The sequence below is a fragment of the Cavia porcellus genome, unplaced genomic scaffold (genome assembly GCF_034190915.1).
Source record: "Cavia porcellus strain 051 isolate PalLab524CR breed Dunkin Hartley unplaced genomic scaffold, mCavPor4.1 scaffold_2, whole genome shotgun sequence".
Lineage (NCBI taxonomy): Eukaryota > Metazoa > Chordata > Mammalia > Rodentia > Caviidae > Cavia > Cavia porcellus.
The window spans coordinates 36,109,741-36,128,984 of NW_026947485.1; the positions used below are offsets into that span (position 1 = coordinate 36,109,741).

A 19,244-nucleotide genomic window follows, 5' to 3' on the forward strand; every position below is an offset into this window, starting at 1 on the left:
TGCTGGTCTTGAACTAGCAATGATCCTCTTGCCTCAGCCTCCCAAGTGTTGGGATTACAGGAGCGTGCCACCATGCCCAGCTATGGTTCTATGTCTTGAAGACAGAACCCTGGGTTAAAGACTTTCTTAACCTCCAAGAAAACTGAGGAAAGAATATGTTTGAATGAAATGAAAATCTGTAGAGTTGCAAACAAATTCCTTGAAATGTAAGCTTCTAAGACCGCTGGGTTGTATGGGAGACATCTGGAAAATATGGGTATTGGGTAGTTGGGATCCTTTTGTAGGCAACTCTGGCCTGCCCTGGCTGGGCAGCTTTTGCCAGAGCAAGACTCTTACTCTCTCCATTTAGGATACCGTCGATATTTCTGCTGTCCTGCAGGTGGCGCCACAATGTAGGTTTTCAAGCAGCAGACACCTGAGTTTTTTATCCCGGGCACTGTAGGAGCCAAGGGGCAGCCACTTAGCGGGAGAATTTTTGTCTGTAGCACCACCAGGCTCTGGTGATTTGTTTAACGAGAAGATCTGGCTTTTGTCAACGTAAATAGCAGCTCTATTCCTAGGCCAATAAAATGGTGGTAGCTAAGTGAAACAAAACTTTCACTCTCTCCTAAAAAAGAAAACTTTTTTCTCTCTCCTATGAAATCTGGTCTTTTATTCAAGAGGTGAGTCCATACTTTTCTCCCAAATCTGGCAATAAACCACAACCCCTTCCCTAGCTCCTCCTTAGAAACAGGACTGTATGAAGCAGTATGCCACTTGCTTCTCCCTCTTGTGGCCATGGGTCCAGGCAGTGACTCGCCCAATCTCACTAGCAGGCTAGGGGAGGAGTAGATGAGAGACTATCGTCAGCAGGAAACAGCTAGATGGCCTTTTGCATCCCTCTTTGCCCTTCACCAGCTGGGAGGGCTTGGCAGAGGTGCGAGAGTCAGAGTTCTGGAACCTAATGCAGAAACAAGCTTTGAACCATTAGACACGGCTGCCTTTTTCACTGTGTCTGTTCACAGAGAAGAGTCAAGAGACCTGCTCTTGTTGCATTGTACCATGGCACACAAATATATGTTCATCTGAAAAGCAATTTTAACGCCTTTATGTGTGTACCGCACTTGAGTTAGTGTTTCAAAGCACCAACTAGTAATGTCTCCTTTGGATGTCACTGCAGTTCTAAGAGATAATATGGCAGGTGAGAGATAAAATCTCACCGAGAGCATGTGGCCTGCTGCAGATGATAATGCTGATCATTGCAGAGCCAGGAGTATGACACAGGTCTTGTGGCCTCAACATAGTGACCCTTCTCACCTCTCTGTGCTATTCTCCAAACTTGAGGGAGAAGTTCCAATGGGCTGTCATCAAGCCCCATGCTGGGACAAATTTGGCCTTCCTGCTCTTCCTCACAAGGATGTCCTGCTGTAAGTGCCCCTTAGGAATGTCTTTCTCTGTGCTATTCAGGACGGCGAAAGGGAGACAAGGCAGGTGAGGCGAGGCACCACTGAGAACAGGAGAGCTAGTGGGACTCCTCGCCTGACTATTGTTGGTCCAGCTTTCGGTGTGCTTCTTCCCTGCTATTTGGCTCTGAGTTACTCTTCAGACACCACATGGCATTCACTTCCCTGAATGAAAAAAAATGACCCAACATGCTAGGCAGCAGATAAAGAATAATAAACATGTTTTATTTGCCATCTCTGAAAAAGAAAGGTCTTTGACTTCTGGCTCATCCATCAGGAAATGGGTGTGGTGCTCTCAGCCACACACACACACACACACACACACACACACACACACACACACACACTACAAGGGACAGAAAGAAGTCACATGGTGTTAAAATATACACTGGGATGACTGACTGGGGAGGGGACAGAGCCGTTTTCACACTTCCTCCTCCTTTCAGCAGTTTTGTGACATGGACTGGAAGCCCAGTGACAAACAGACGTTTGAAAAGATCCTTCTACATTTATTGAACCATATCCCTTAAGTAACGCACTGGGGTTTTCCATGGGTCTCTCTGGGCACAGCCTGTGATGGCCCCAGGTAGCAGTTTTAGAGACTGGAAGCCCAGTGACAAACAGATGTTTGAAAAGATCCTTCTACATTTATTGAACAATATCCCTTAAGTAATGCACTGGGGTTTTCCATGGGTCTCTCTGGCACAGCCTATGATGGCCCCAGGTAGCAGTTTTAGAGGCAACTCTGGAAGCAGGACAAGGTGAGTGAGGCCTGTTTTATCCAGATGAGGTAGGGATCCCTTTTGATTTTGCATCAGGTGTCTTGCCACCCTCCTGGAAGTCCCTGTCCTGTACAGACAGACATTAGATCCTGAAGCATCCTCAGCCCTGGAAGAATGTCTAAGAAGCATTGAATTACCTTGTTTTGTGTTTCTCTGGACTTCTGAAGCTAACTTGATATTGTGTGCTAACTTGATATCTAGTGTCTGGGATCCAGGGTTTCTGAGAAGAGAGGAGCCAGATCAATGCTTTAACATATGCTAATATGATAATCCTTGTTGCTTTCTGGGTCTTGCAGGACTCAGCAGAGAACCAGAGACTAACAGGGCTCCACGCTGTCTCCAGGATGGCCTTTAACCAAAGACTCAAATGTCTGCTTGCCTCCCACACTGGCTTGATTCATTTCCTCTTCATCAGTGAGAGGGAAGTTTTGATGAGGTCCCATGGGGGTGAGCCCAACCTGACCCACACATACCGCCAGCCTCAGGTGGCTATGGTTATCCCAAAGTCTTTCCAGTTTATAACTCTGATTTCTGCAGAAGGTATAATCCCTATAGGAAGGTGTAGAAATTTATGCTTGGGTCAATCATTTCTACCTAATAGGAAAGCTCACAGATGTTTGCATGGGAGGGGAAGTAGTGGGGAGGGAAAAATTGCTGAGTGGGTTGAAAAGTTAAGTTGAAGAAGGGACATGGTGGGTGGGGACAAAAATGGTGGGGTCCTCTAGCAGGCCAACCTTGGTGGGTGCCCACAGGAAACTAGGGTAGAAATGTGATGAGGGAGGTATGCAGATGGGTGAGTAGATAAGGTGGCATCCTGAGGTTTCTCTTGACCAGTGGAGCACAGTGGGTGGGCTATGCCGACGTTTCTAGGTAGTGTCATTCATTTCCTGTCCTCATGGACTTCACCCTTGCCAGATGGCTGTCTAAATCAGAGCAATCTTGAGATTTCTTCCTTAGGGCTACTGAAACTACCCCTGATGTTGGCATTATCCGGCAGGATTGTGGTTTGAGATCTAGGGTTTCAGAAAAGAACACAGCCAGGTCAGCCTCTTTGTGCAGACATCACTGGACCAGCGCATCAGGTTACCCAGCGAGCTCCAGGGCACTTGGCCATTCCTGCTCTAGTGCAGGCATTCTGTCCTTGGTCCTAGGGCTCTTCGGTTGTCCCACAGGAAAGCCACGGTGGGTGGGGGTGGGGGTTGGGTCGTTCTGGTTAGGAATGGGTTTTTGCTTTGGCCTTAGCATGCGCCCGTGTCAGCTCTGAACACCTGAGGGTCCCTCCAACCGTTCGCGTTCTCCTTACCAGGCGGCCGAGTGTGCTTTACTGTAAGCGAGCGCCTTGCGTGCGCTCAAGTCACTGTGCGTTCGCCCCTGTGCTCCACATTGGCACTACCAGGGTAGCTCAAGGAAGGCTGAGGGGACCCAGGAGAGTGGGAGCCAATGTCCGCGCCGGGGAGAGCAGACGAGCCGGCGTCGGTGGCGGCGGCGGGTGTGAGCTCGCGGGGAGGCGCCCCCTGCCCCCTCTGCCGGCCGCTCTCCCTCGGTTTAGATGCAGCCGCGAGCTCCGAGCCAGCGAGAGCGAGCCAGAGAGGGAGCGGCGGGCTGCGGGGAAAGGAGGGGAGGGGGGAGGCGAGGGAGGGAGGAAGGGAAGCGGGGAGGCGGGAGGGAGGAGAGGAGGACCCAGAGAGCGCCAGGCAGCTGGAGTTTTTGCAGCGCTTGGCCGGGCTTCAATGCACAGCAGCAGCGAGCCGCGGCGGCAGCAGGCAGCCCGGGAGCTCCGGCGGCGGCCGAGCCAGCGGCAGCCCCGCTCCCTGCCCCCTGCAAACTTTGCGAGCAGCCCGCCGGGGGGGCCGGGGGCGCGCCCGGGAGGCCCGGCTCAGACCGCGTTCTTGGCCGCCGCAGCGCCGGCGGCCACCACCGCAGCCCCGCGCCTCCCGGGGGAGCAGCCGGCGGCTCCCGCGGACCCCCAGCCCCGGCCCTTGGGCATTGCCCGAAGAGTCTCGCAGCAGGGGCGGGGGCAGCAGCGGCGCGGCCGGCCACGGGCTGCCCGGGGACAGCCGCGGCTGCCCAGCGAGGCGCGCAGAGGCGCAGAGAGCGCTCCCCGGCGGGTCCCCGGCGCACTCACCGCGCCCGGGCAGCGGCCCGGCCGGGCGAGCATGGGCGGCGCGGAGTGACGCCGCCGTGCCCGCTTGGCATCAAGGACATTCAGCCCGCGGGGGTGGGGACGAAGAGGGGCAGCCCCGCGTCGCCACCGCAGCCCCTGAGAGCCGTCACTGCCGCTGCCGCTTGGGCTTCGGGCTGGGTTAAGGAAAGGGGTGCCTGGAACCGATCCACATTTCCCGACCTTTTTGTTGGACATTACGCCCACCTTGGACGCTGCAAGAGGCGCTGTCAAGCCCCGCAGGCTCTGATTTAGCCCCTTCCGTTTTCCTTTGCTGCTCCCGGCTTCCCTGTGTCTCGGTGGAGTATTTGCGTTCTGGGCTGGGGCTGGAGGAGGCAGCCACACGCGCGCACACGCACACGTTCAGAGGAGGGCGAGAGGCAGCGGCACAGGCACCATCTGCAGTGTCAATGCGGCGCTCCCGCTGAAGGAGGGAAACGCGGTGCTCCCAGGTAAGGAGGCGGCCAGCCGGGGCGCGGGGCCGGGAGGGCGGCCAGGGCAGCGCAGGTGGAGGTACCCGGGCCGGCCTCGGAGTCCTCGGCTGCCCCGCGCCAGCCGATCGCACACACACACACACACACACACACACACACACACACGCACGCACACAAATACACACAGGCACATACTGCGCTCACGCACCTGCCCACGTCCCACCTGGACACCGTCGTAGGTGCAGCGCGGCCAGAGCAGGGATTTCCCATGTTCTTTCTCTTGTCACACTCCTGGACTCAAGACTTCTCTTACCCAGGACTTTCAGGGTGGGAGTCAGTGTATGTCTGGCTCTCCCTCCCACCGGGCTGGGCTGAGGGAGTGATTTTTCAGTTTCCAGCCCCTTTCATCCTTGGCTGTTTTTTTTTTTTTTTTTAACGGGGAAAGTCATGGGAGGTCTTCAGAGACCCGCCCAGTGTAATCAGTCCTCAGTGGCCTTCGGACACCTCGTGATTTTAAGGGAAGACACACTGACAGATATTCGGACAGGTTTTTGGAGAGTGGTGGCCCGGTGCGCTGGGAGGAGGCCACATAGGCTGATGGGGCTGCAGTTCTGTAGGGCGGTGCATGTGGAACAGACACTGCGTTTCCCCAGTAAGAGGCAGCACATACGCCTTTCTGAAGCATGGCACAGCTACCCAGGGAATGCGCCGGGATTTCAGGGAGGAAGGGGCTTAAGCATCGCAGTGCAGCAGGAGTGTAGCAGGTCTGGAGTGGTTATGGGATCCGATTCTCCTTAATAGACATGACCTTACTCACACCCTAGGTCCCTTGGACGCAGCAAACAGACAAGGCTTGGGGGCCCAGGACCCTGTCTCTCTCTCACCTCGCACCCTTCCTTGGGTACATGGGGCTGCTTTCCTGTGTGCCCCTGGCTAACACCTGTCATGTGCCTTTTGAGGCATGTGTCTGAGACAATGAAGTAGGAGTGGGGAACACAGGGTTGTAGTCCTCTTGGGGAGAACCGTCCCTCTCTCAAGATCACATCAGAGGTGTCTATTCTTGGTTCTGCCAGCATCCGCTAGAGCCTGGTTACTCCTGGATGCAGAATTGCTGTCCAGAAGCTAGTGATTCAAGCTTCTTTTTCCTTAAAGCTTTTGCTTTCCTTTTCTCCTTGGCTGGAGTTCCACAGGGTGCTTATCTTCAAAGTTTTCCTGACGGAGGTAGGAGATGGGGAGTTCCACAGGGGCTTTTTCATAGTTCCCATTTTGGAGTCTGAGAGTAACTTATTTGGGGGCTCAGTTGTTGCAGGAAGGAGTGGGAGAGCCAAATGAAACATTATTTGGAGTTTGAATATGTTTCCTGGCTGTCCCTTTGAGGTTGCCTTTTGGGTAACATGACCAAAAAAAAAAAAAAAAGGGATAAGCTTGTGCCTTTTATATAAGACCATGTGTTCCGAGTGTCCCACAAATACACCAGTAGGAGAAATATGTTGGGAGTCTTCTGGAATAGGAGAGGCAAGGAGCAAACATTTTTTTGAACAAGGAGGCCTCCGTGCTGGGCACAGAATTTGGCTTGCTTATATAAATCCTGAAAGATGGATGCAGAAATAAGGGGCTTTTCCTGTATCCCCAGATCTGCTATTTTCAAACTTTTTTCAGCTCTTGCCACGGTTTCTGGTTAGGCTAGGGAGAAGTGCAGACACCCCAGGAGGGAGATTGTATTCCCTGCTGTGTGCAGTGTGAGCTGCCCTTTGATTGATTGAAAAGGGTAGACAGAATAAAGCAAAGCCTCACAATGGGGAGATCCCAGCCAGGGAAAGAAACATTTTCTTTTTTAAGAACAGTGGACCCAGGCATGCACACTCACAGGCATCCAGATGCACACGAATTCTCAGAGCCTAAGCAACTGTGGCAAACTGGTCCAACTATGTGTGATAGTGGGATTCACTTCTGTTTTCTGGGCTGTGGAAAAACTGGCACATTTCTGCATGCATGCCCTTCGAGTGCGTAGACAGGGAGGTTCCACGTACGCTTATGGTGGCACATGGTTTGCAGCAGAAATAGTGAGCTCCTGCAACAGTGGGTGCCTCTCACGTAAACATTCCCTCATGGCACCTGTAAGAGGCAAAAGGTTGGGCTACAGCTCTTCCTGGATTGTTTGTACATCTCTCCTGTAGAGCTCTGCCTTTCTCCTTCTCCTTCTCCTTTTCTCATGTATTCATAACCTCAAGATCCTTCATTTTAATGTCGAGCCAACAGTCATTCTGCTGGTAAGAACTAAACACCAAGGATCAAAAATCCCGGCATTTTCTGCACTTAGCGGAAAATGCTAAGTGGGTACCAATCTGGTTTCTAGGACAAGGCAGCTATTAATTAAAATCTGGGTGTAAGGCTGGGTGCTTATTTTCTGATTTCTTGCATGGCTCTCTTGTCTGGCCCTGGAATATGCCACATTGTCATTCTCCCCCTCCCAGTCTTTCATGGATTCCTTTTAAATTCTTTCAGGGCTCCCTCACTGAAAGGCAGTCAATCGCACAGGAAAGGCCCAGCAGTGAATGCTTTCTGGACTCACTCTTACAGAGGCTGGAATGTCTTTTGGTAGCTCTCAGGTGAACACAGAAAATGCGTTGCCTAGAAGCTACTCCTTTCCAGACTCCCAAGACTTTATCTGGCTGCGCATGGACACTCTGCAAACATCTCCAGAGGAATTTGTCTGAGGCAGCTAACTTGCTCTGTTTCTCCTCTATGGCTCACCTGCTGCTGCAGCTCCCATAAACAGGGAAGTCTGCATGGCAGTCTGCTTACCCTTGGCCTCTGGATGCTTTAAATCACAATGAGGGCTGCTGGGAATTAAGTGGGGGACTTTCTAGGGCGGCAGCAGTCCTGAAGTAAGAGAGTTAGGGGGATGGGCTGGCAATTACTCTTAGTTCATAGTTATCACCAGGCTTTGATGCAAATAAATCACGTGGAGTCTCTCTCCTCCTAGCCAGCTAGGGGGCATTTCATAGCTGCTTCTCCCCATTCTCACTTAGAGAAAGCACACACTACACAGACAATGCACATCAGAGACCTGTTGGAGTGGCTCCATGATTGGCTGTGACGGGGCGACAGCAATACTGCAAACCCAACCGCGATCTATCTCTGCTGTGATTAATCTGTGCAACAGATGTGCCACCCTCTGTTTGCTTCTTTTTATTTGTTTCCAGTGCCACCAGATAGGAAACTGGTTCAGATCCTGGGCTGCTGCATAGGTTCATTTTTCTTCCTGGACGCCCCCTTTTCTACTCCTCCAACGCCCCTTCTTTCCTCTCCTCCATTTGTTAATCCACCTCTTGGCTTTGTGTGCACTTCCACCCGCCCATTCTCCCTCAAATTTGCGGCAGTCCAAGAAATCAATGTAACATGAATTTAACGACAGCTGGATGATTAAGTGTTATTTATATTTAAAAGCAGCATTTTAAAAAGATGTGGCGCTAATAAATCAAATGGCTGTTTGGGAGAGGCACATGATTAGGGTAATTGCCCTATAGGCTTCGGCCAGTGGTGCTTGGTCCACATAGAGCCCTGCGAACGGATACTGTCTCTTTAAAAGTCCCTGCCACTGCGCCCTCCCTGATCGCTTTCCGGCTACCCTGTACTGTCCCAACTTACTCTTCTGTCACTGCCGGTGCTTGCTGCCTAGGCTGCAGCATCCTATTTGTGGCAGGAAGGTGGAGCCAGCCAGAGACCGAAGGGGGGGCTCTGCTCTAAGTGGTAAAGAGATGGATCTTAAAAGGAAAGGCAGGCAGGGGGTCCTAATTCCTGATCAGAGGTCTTGTTCCTGAAGGAGGAGGCTGCTGCTCTGTTTGGTAAGAAGCAGCTTGGTAGAAAAGCTTCTGGAGTCCTACACAAGGACCTCTCCTGTGATCATCTCTCTCCCTGGGGAAGAGGCTATGCAGACATAGCACTGATCTTAATCCTTATGGAGACAACGGTTTGAAAAATAATAGTAATAATAATGACAATGATAGTATTTATGGAGTATTTGCTGGGTAAAATCTCATTTAAATACTTTATAGGAGGCTTGGATCATTTATTCCTCAGAAGCTCTCACCTGAGAACTGGTTATTGTATCCCCACGTCTTTTATGATGAAGCTGAAGGAGACAGGTTAAGAACTTTATCCAAGGTCACACAGTGGCCAAGTGCTGGAGCCAAATCTCAGTCTGACCTGGCCCTTGTCACTATGTTGATTGCCTCCTTGGGATATATGTGCTTAGCATGTGGTCAACATCCTGGGAAACTTGTGGCACAGTGTGTTAGGGGCAGATTTAGAATATTTGGCCCGACTCTTCCCTTGGGGTGCTTCTCACTCAGGCAAATATATATTATTTACTCCTGGAACCTCAGTGTCCCCATTCTTCAAAGAAGGGTGAGTCTTTATTTGTGGCCATTTGCAGATTGTTAAGTTGTGTGGCTCTTCCTAGCAATGTGCTCTGCTCCTGAAGGTGATCTTTTCCTCATTTGGCAATTCCTATTTTCTCCTGGGAAAAACTAAAGCAGTGCAAATGAGTGAAGTCCCCATCTCTGCTTCTGATTCTCAGATGTTCCAATTGTGGTAGGAGTCTGGTAATTTCTAGTGACTGCTACAGATTGCTGGTAATGTGGAAATGCCACTTTCTCATCAAATCCTGAAAATAAGTCTGGAAGGTAGATATTGTGGATTCCCATTTTGATGGCATAGGAACTTAGGCTGAGAAGAGAGTTTAAGGGAGAAGCCCCAGGTCCTAGTTGCTAAGCAACAGATGGCTGCATTCTTAACAGTGCACTGCTCACAGAATGCTTCAGACTTGTTCTTTCACTCATTCACCAGCTCTGGAGTTCCAGATCTTGGGATCTAGATGCAGGGATACATCATGCCATGCTGGTTAACCTAGGTCCTATGACAACTGAGGCAGATTCATTCAAAGTCAGTATGAATGGTCCGCGTAGTGGGAGTCGTTCTGCAGCACTCCCTGGACTTCCCACAGGTCTCTGTGCCTGTAAAGAGTCTGGACTTGAGAGGCCACAGACTGAGTGAGGCATCAGAAGTCACGTCTTGGTTCTGAGGGGTGTGCACAGGAAGGCCCTGGGGGCCCACGGTCCATGCTGAGTGCTGTCCCATCCCCCAGCCAGGGCTAAGCAAGCAGCCTCAGTCATTCTGTTCTGCACATTGCTTTTTTATTCTTCAAAAGACAAACTTTTATTCCATCCACTATTAGGAGTCCCCTCTACACTGGGGAGTGAGTAAAAGTTCTATCAACTTGGGGTGCCTAGAAGAGGCACACTTAGAATTTCATCCCCTCTGCACTGGGAACAGTAGGACTGTCAAAAATTATACAGACTTACACTAACAGTTGTTGGTGAGATCTTTGGCTCCTCTGTGGGCCTGGTAGACTTGCCTTCTCCCTCCCCCTCCTCATGTCTTCCCCGTGAACTAGGATTCGAAACAGCAAATTGGATTTCGGGATGTTTTGTCACCCCAACACAAAACAGATCACTAGCTAAGAGGATCTCTTCCCGCAGTCAAAGTGCTGCTCAGTGCAATCAATTCCTGAGGTCTGACAGGGGAGAGTCTTTTCATTATGAAGTGTGAGGAAAGAAGCAGTGGAGGAAGTGGGCACTAGAAATTAGGAAAGAAAGCACAGCTATTCAAAGGCTTTCTTTGTCAGTCACTTGAGATCACTTTCCTGTCTGACATACTACTGGAGGCTGCTAGTGTGAGCCCAGCCCACTTCCTGAGCCCTTGGGTTCTGCCCAGAGGTCAAGAGGTCGGAAAGTAAGCAGAGCAGAGCTGGGGAAGTGTTCCTCTTCCTGTGTAAGGAGGAGGGGAAAGAGGACGGTAGGTCTGGGGAGCAGACATCAGGGTGTACAATTGAACCACATGAAGTGAGATGTTGGCTCACATGGAATTCATTTTCTTCCTCTTCGTCTAAGACCAGCTTCCTAAACATAATACCTAAGGAGAACAGAGTTTTTTTTTTTTTTTTTTTTTTTTTTTTTTATGAGAGAGTGAATAGGTATTAGATGCGCAGAAATTGGCCTGTCAGATAAGTTTCTGGGTACAAAGCAAAGTTAAAAGTGTTTCTTGATTTCTCAGAGCCTTTACTAGACTAACAGGGCTTGAGTAGCCAAGAAAAGTGGCAAAATCATGGAGTGGAACTGAGATCCGCTGAGAAACTCTGGACCAAGATGATCACTTTCTTTTTTTATTATTATTATTTTAAAAAGCAAAACATAAAAAAGGTTAGAAATGATACAGAATTTCAACAAAAATGGGAGACCAACACTAGTTTAATATAGTGCAACACTAGTTTAATATAGTTGTCTTAGAAGTAGTTGTTCAGGTACAGTATGTAGGCAAAAAAAAGATCAAACAATGGCAGCCCAAACTGTTCTCTGTGACAGTCACTTTCATATGTTGACATCTGCATGTGGAAATATGTCTTTACTCTTGACCGTGAGTCATTTTAGCTGGACTCTCACGCTACATTAGGACCTGGTTTCTGGTGATTGTGTGAACCTCAGTGTTTAAGCAAGTGTGCCAGGGAGCAGGACAGCCCACTTCCAGCCTCAGCATTTTCTCAGCCATCTCCACACCCTCTTCTGCTTTTGTCCTTCCACGGCAATAGAAGTCCCCAGGCATGTATATATTTTCTTGGGTTCACAGGTGATCTCTGTGTGTTCTCTTGCTTGAAAAGCACTGGTGTTGTAGGAAAAAGTAGGCATTGCACATTGACGATATAGCAGTTCTATTATTTACCAGCTAAAGGGGGTGGGGGTGGGAAAAGTCACCTCTGATCCAGTATTATCAGTTATAAAATGAGGGGGTTGTTCTTGAGTAATGATTTATAAAATATTTTAATATGTGTGTGGTAGGAGTCTTCATTCAAGTGATCTTCTGCATGGAGATCTAGTGCACAGAACAGGAATCTGGGAACCTGGGCTTGTACCCTGAGGCTCAGCCTGGCTCCCCTGTAATCTTGTATGCTTCACTTTATAAAGGGGTTGGGTTCCATGAGTGAAGGGAAAGGAGAAGAGCTTTAGGGAAGAAGGGAAAGTGATGGCACTACCAAACTAGCAAAAGCTCCCCTAGCTGACACAGTTGGTGGCTCAGTCACTCAGAATGCTCCTAAAGAAGCCCAGGAGTCTCAGCTGAGTCTGCAGAGTAGCAAAGCCATTGGCTCATCTGCTGGGCCCTTCCTGTCTCGTGTAGCTCACTGGTCGTGGATCACCATATTTGACAACAACCACCTTGGGGTCAGGCAACTCAATCAAGATGAATATCCATACTCAGGCCGAGGGTCAGGAACCTCTACTGCTCCATCTGCTTTAGGAGTCTGGTTTTTGCACCTGAAAGAAGAAAGACAAAGAGCTTTAGGACTAGAAGAATGTCATGAAGCATTATGAGGCCTTTCTGGTGGAAGCAGGGCAAATGGCTGAAGCTTGGAATTAGGTAGGGTGGGGACATCAGATGGGACCAGGTGGGTAATTAGTTCTGCATAAGGAACATACGGTTTTTCTGGACTGAGTCCAGAAAGTGTGACAGAGCTCCAAAAAGGAGCCTCCCTAAACTCATAGAGTTATGAAAGCATTATTAGCTGGCCACATTGTGGGTCACCAGTTTAGACCCTATTAGAAACCATGGTAAGAATGTGTGCCAGTCAGATTTCAGGAGGCTTTCTTAACTTCAGGGCATGTTGACTTTGAGAGTACCTTCCACAGAGTGGCATGGGGACATTCCAGGCCTATGTGCTAGTGCTAGCTGAGCAACACAGTTGTTAGTAAGCAGAGAGTGGTGACAAAGGACCTCTGCCACCCTCCTAGTTTTAAGAAATGTTCTATGCATTAAAATATAACACAACAGGGACATTTCTATATAAAACATTTTCTAAAAGTCATTGCTTCTAGCCAGTCCTGCCCTCCTTTGTGTTTTTTAAACACAACTTTTATGCTTGAAGCCCCTCTAGGGTCAAGCTGGGCAAAGGACTGATGGTTGCACTGTGCTTGTGACCTCTCTCCAAGCTCTCTTCCCCATTAGATGCTGACCCCGTCTTCCTCCCTTAAATACACTTGCCCTTAACTACTGACTGATGGAGAGACCCGGGTCTGTGCAGAATGTCTGCCTGAGCATTTTGTCTCCTTAATGGTAGGACCTGCCCCTGCTTAAAGTAGTCTCTTGTGCAACCAGAAACTTAATTCATATTTTTTCATAAAGACAGAGAATTTGTTGCTGGAGTGGCAAGGATGACAGCTAAAATTTATAGCCATATCTGTGGGCTCTGCATCCATGAACTCAACTAACTGTAGATCAAAAATATTTTTAAAAGTTGTGTGTCCTGAGCATGTACCAACCTTTCCCTAGTCATTATTCCATAAACAATACAGTGTAACAGCTATTCATGTGTCATTTCCATTGTATTCAGTATGATAAGTAATTGAGAGTGACTTAAAGTATATAGGGGTGGGTATAGGTTATATGTAAATACTGAATATGCCATTTTTTATAAAGATATTGAGCATCTACTGATGATTTTGGGACTCATGGGAAGTCTGGGAATGAATTCTATGAAGATACTGAGGGACCCTTTATCTTATAAATCTTATACTGTGTATCTTTTATCTTAGATTGAAAGAGACCTTTTCTTCTTCTTTGTTACTCATTGCCCAACTCAGAGCTTAACCACCTAGAATTAATTCATAAATATGTGCTAAATATGTAGGATTTGAGCAGGTAAGTGGATTCTTTGCAGTGGTGTATGTTTGCTTTGATGCACACAAAATGAGCATCTTTCTTTGGATGCAAACTCACTGTGGGTTAGACTTCAATAGGTTGGAAGGGATGAACAAACCATAATTTTCAGGGTGTTTCAAAGACAAATCTGCAAGACACCCTCATCCAAGAAAGTTGCCAACACAGTTCTGCAAAAACCTTATCCCGTGTCCTTGTGGGGACTCAAGGTGAACAGAAACATATTAAAGGTGAAGGAGGTATGCTATTGGGAACCCTGTTTATTCTTAACCAACTGTTGTTTAGCTTTTTTGGCAGTAGGATCACTTTGTGTGGGTGTATTTAAACCTGCTGGTATCTCCTGGATTGAATGTTTGACAGAAAGTATCTTGGGAGATGCTGGCTATCTACTGGCATCTTTCAAGTTCAAGTTCAGTTTGGAGGGAAGAAAGGAAAACAGGAGGATGAACTCACTGTATTGGTAAAATGGAGACATGGGGGCAAACTTTCAGAGATGCTTCCTGCTTCCTGTCCTTGTCTTTGCTTTTGAGAATCCCAGAAATGACCGAGTTGTCAGAAAACTTCAGCAGTTGTGGCCATGCAAGCTGCCTTCAGGTGTGTACATTTTATAAAAGGACCGTTTCCAGAAGTGTGAACACAGTTCTGACAGATTCTGGACTTGTTTCCACAAATAGTACTTTTTTGTTGCACATTATAGATCAAGATGGATGTTTGCAAATATGTGAGTAATGACATTCACTGTCTTCATTTCTTCCAGCTATGCTTATTGAATAAGAGATTTCAATATACCTGACAAAGATAAATGTTCTTTATCAAATTAACCAAGAAGGCTTGAGTTATTAAGACACATCTTCCCAAATTTTAGGTAGTTGGAACCAAGTTTCTCCTGGGGAAAAATACTTTGTGTCCTAGACAGGACCGAAGGTATAAACTATGATTTTTATCTTTGGACAATGAACCAGAGAACAGTTAAGCATTTCCCATGGGAAGCATCATCAGAGCCTGACATTCCCCTTACACAGTTAGTGACACAGGCATGTGTGCCTGTGTGTGAGGGACAGTAGAGGTATCAAGTGGGTATGACCTGGGAACATCAGCCAAACCCACATACTCGATTATGGAACCCCCACAATACTTTGCCTGAATGCTGTTCTTTCTCCCAAAGTGAATAACAGTTGCTAACATACACTTACTAACAAAATTCCCCTGACACTCATTCATAAAGCATTGCACTGGTGATTCTATCAGCATTAAACTGTTTGGTGACTGAGTTTAGAATTATAGGAATCGGAGAAATGAATTAGCAGTAAATCAAGTCCCAGCTGAGTTTGAACCCAACTGCAGTGAGTTTTAAATTAAAAATATCTTGCTATGATGAAGCAGTTGTAAGTCAAGCACTGGAGCTCTGTCGCTCTTGACTTTGGAGAAGCGTAGCAGCCACCCTTTGAAAAGAAAACCCTGACAACAACTTCTATTGATTCCTAGCCATGCTGGGAAATTGCCACTTCATTTCTTCTTCATAAACTGTTGGCTTTCATTTTTTAAAAAAGGAATCCTATCTGCAGGGACAGAGCGGAGCTTGGGAAGAGGCAGGTGGGAGAGGGCTTAGGCCCACGGGGGACTATTCATTGCCTCTTCTTTGGTCCTGCTCAGATGGAGTCATGTGGAAAGGGAATCTGGGGCTGCGGGTGTCATGTGGTTTGTTTTCCTGCTCGGACCATATTTGATTCTTCTTTCTGGGGGATCTGTGCAGAAAAACAACAAAGAGAACACTTCAAGGAAGCAGCAAAGACTGTCATGTTGCAGTGACACTTGCAGTGTAATAGGAAATCATTTATGTAAGTTACAGTGTCCTCTGACTGGAGCTTGTTGGAAATGTGGCTGTGGCTTCCTAGGCCTATTTTTTTCTTCTGCAGAATAATCCTGAGGTTTTCGTTTTTAGAGCAATTGGAGAAGTACTACGTGCTGGACAGGGTAATCAGGAGAGCTAGTTTCTGTTCCTAGGTCTGCTGACTATGTTTCCATCAAGTTTTGTCTGAGCTAGGCCTGAATTTCTTTTCTTTAAAGTCAGGAATAAGCCCTTGCTGTCCCTACCTGTGGCCCAGGAGGTGAGGATGAATGTGGCTATACATGTTAAAGGGCTGTGTGGAGCTTGTCAGAAGACAGCTTGTATCTACACACAAGGTCAGAGAAAACCAAGAAAGACATTGAAGACTGAGCTAAGCCTCTCACAATGACACTACTACCAGTTCCTGTGTTTGGTGGTCTGGTGAAACGCTGTAATGGACAAAAACCAAGGGTCAGAAGGAGAATGCAGTTGGCAGAGAGGGTGACAGTGGGAGGAGATGGTTAGTGGGGGAGATGAGAGGCCTGGGGAATGGTAGTGGTGGTAGTGGGAGACTCAGATCCTGGTGGCAATGGGCTAAGCTGGGATTTTGGAGAAATAAAAAGAGTTGTGATTTTCTCTGATATTCACCTTTCACTGTGCTCCATCCAAATATTTTTATATATCTTAGAGGGATTAGATGTGATATTAAAGAAGATTTAACCAAAAACTGATCAATCGTTGACTTCACCCAGTAGTTGTTGAGTACCCACTTTGTGCTTGGCATTGTGCAAAAATCAGTTGTTCAGAGATGAAGATCCAGTTCCTGTCATGTGTGAGTTCACAGTCTGGTGTGGCCATTGCACATCTGTGAACAGAGAATTTCAATTCAATATGGCAATGAGGTCAGAGCCTGCAACGGTGACCTGGGATTGTAAGATCGACACCTAGCCAGATATGAAAGTAAGGGCATACAGATGGTCCTGACAGGAGGAGGGGCCATCAAACCAAGTTCTGAAGGATCAGTAGGACAGCCTTGTGACTATGTGATGAGAGGCTCCAGGTGGAGCAAACAGAGCAGACAAGATGAGAAGCTGAGAGGAAATGGTCCTGGGGCCACCTACAGTAGTTCATAGCTAACTGGGAAGTAGGGAGGAGGCTGGAACAAGACTAGTGTGTCTTTCAGAGGGATTTATCCAGCAGGCAGTGGTCAGGCCACGCCTTCCAAAGAAGAGCGTCAGCAATACCAAATTCATGTGGTATGTAGAAAAGTCTCAATGGTAACTACGTGGAGAACAGCTGGAAGTGACACCACTCCAGCAATCCAGAGGAGACCCAAGAAAGTGCTGACCAAAGGTGGCAGTGAAGAGGAAAAAGAGACAGATCTGAGGTATGAGTTTAAGTTGAAGATATGGTAGAAATAAGGAAGGGGAGTTGCCTTGATGTAATGGAAAACCATTTGTGTAAGTTACATCTGAATCTGTTACATCTGCTTTGTGCATGTCTAGTTTGGACAACTGGTGGGAGGTGATGCCATTCATGCAGCTAGAGATTTTTAGACTGAGATTAGGCTAAGGCTCAGGGGAAAGGTGATGTTTTCTTCTCTGGACATGATGAATTGAGGTAATACAGGGTTTTCGGATACAAGGACCTGGTTAGCAGATACGAGGTTCTTGTGTTCCTCACGGTTTCCTCCTGTGCTTATTTATGCTGTTTACTTCTGGTCCTGGCTGTGGAATGCAGGAGTTCACATTCTGATCTAGCAGCAGCATAGTAAAGAGGTAAGAAAACCCACGTGTGGATTTTTACCTCTACAAGTGGTTCCTGTTTTGAATTAAACATATCCTCGTGAACAATTTACTTGAGGTTGTTCTGACCGCACTCTAGGAATCCACCCTGCCTGAGTAGAGCCCCATTATTTTCTGCTGGAAAAGGAATGGTTCTAGGAGGGTGAGCAGTATGCAGACTTCCAGAACAAGCTCAGAATAAGGGCAGCAGTGGAGAATGATTGACCTTTATTCTACCCATTCACTTATTCCCTGGCATGGCACATGGCCCCCATTTTCAGTGAGCTATTCTGAGCTAAGAGATAGTGATTACAATTTTGACCTTGCCTTTGAGGACAAAGTCTTCTTTGTCTAATTCCGTGTCCTGGGTATAGGAGACAGTCTGCACAATCAAGGCCTACAGGGAGGATTTGGCATCTAAATAGATTTTACTTGAACCAAAAAGCATTAAAGAAAAATTATATTGTTTTGTGGGGCTCTTCCTTTACAGGGAATCACAGGTCCCACTCCCTGTGGTCTTGGACCTTTACTTTGTACATCTGTTGTGAAAGTATTTTAATTAAAATGCCAAACAGCCTAGAACTTAGTAGGTACACAAGAAGTGTTTATTTCCTCTGGTTCCAATATGTGACAAACAGTAGATGGATGAACATATTGGTGTCAAATGCTCAGGACTCTGCAGGAAAGCTTTGTAATTCAGTAGTTCCTAGTCACTGCAGGAAGGGTAGAGAGAGTGGTGTCAAGAATTGTCAAGGTTTTAGTCCCAGTCAGAGTGTTCATATGACAGGTAATATAGAAAGCAGGCCATTTGCCTTGATCAGAGTTCAGGAGAGAAATACACCCCACTCCTTCAAGTCCGTGCAGACCCTCTTGACCCCTGTGCTGCTGTGGAAAATCATCAGGCTTGTGTTGGGAGCTGAGACTTTGATAGTACTAGGCATCTGAACAGTACAGACACTGTATAGACCGGTTGTCTAGAAATGGGCATGCAGAAGTCAGCCTGAGAGGGTGTCTTTAGCTACAAAATTGCTGTGCAATTACAAGTGAGTTGATGGATCTACTGTCTCCTCTGGATTGTTTCTGAAGAGCTCAGAGATACTAATACACATAGCCATATCTGGGTTTCCTCATGGAAAAGGACAGAGCAGGGGAGGAGTTTGAGGGTGCTAACCTTTCAAGAGTCCCACAGAGGTGGCAGCAGTTTTGTTCATCCCTGTTTATACTTCTGTACCCGACCTAGTTTGATGTAGCCACAATTCTAGTCTTGGGACACTCAGCAATTTATCCCACTTTTATCTGGTTGTACATTGTTTTCCTGCTGGAGAGTAGTGGGCAGGGCCTTGGATTCTAAAAAGGAAGTAAACTAACCACAGTGGTCTGTGGTCAGGACTGAACAGTGGACATAGTCCTGGGTATTCTGGTAGTGTTCCCTGTGTGTGCCTCTTTCCTTTGCAATGATACCTGCAGGCCTGGGGAGTTGAGTCTTCCCAAAGGTGGCCTCTATGCTATGCTAAGGTAAGGGACCCCACTGTTCCTCTTTTCCTTGTATCACTTTCCCCACATTGCATTCTGGAGACTTCCCCAAGGACCAAGGGTTTATCAGATGTCTTTAGGTGGGCCACTGTTTCTATTGTTGAATAAGAAGACCCAATACAGGTGGCAAATGCTTGAGGTGTAGAATGTTGACTATGTATATGAGTCAAACTGGACAGAGAATAGTGTTGGTGAGCCTGGGGTGGGCGTTGGGGAGGGAGAAGAGAGCAAATTTGCTGATCCTAGGCCTGATTTGAGGTGCTTGCTGATAATAGCTCATTTCTCTCTTCTCTGTTCCTTCTTCTGGGACTTTGTACTGGCAAGGCCAGTTCTTCTTGGCAAAAAATAAATAAATAAAAAAGCTCATTAAATAATTTGGTATAAGCTGTATTTATATTACTTGGCTGTCATTAGCGAGTGAAATGATATTTTATTTGCATCTAGGATTTGTGACAATGTAATATTTCTCTTGTTGTAATTTGATAAAAGCCCATCTTTGCATTGCTCAAGG

At 47.4% G+C, this 19,244-nt stretch overlaps 1 protein-coding gene across 2 annotated transcripts in view; it reads left to right on the top strand.

Moving 5' to 3' along the window:
* The first annotated feature begins 4,299 nt into the window (after window positions 1-4,299).
* Window positions 4,300-19,244, top strand: part of Plxna4 (plexin A4) — a 439,299-nt gene continuing 424,354 nt past the window's right edge. The window contains exon 1 of one of the 2 annotated variants that reach the window (XM_003467879.5): window positions 4,300-4,837. The gene's annotated coding sequence lies outside the window, so the exon portion shown is untranslated. Of the gene's footprint in view, window positions 4,838-18,251; window positions 18,716-19,244 lie in introns of those variants that run through there. The other variant, XM_063240611.1, reaches the window with a different exon arrangement.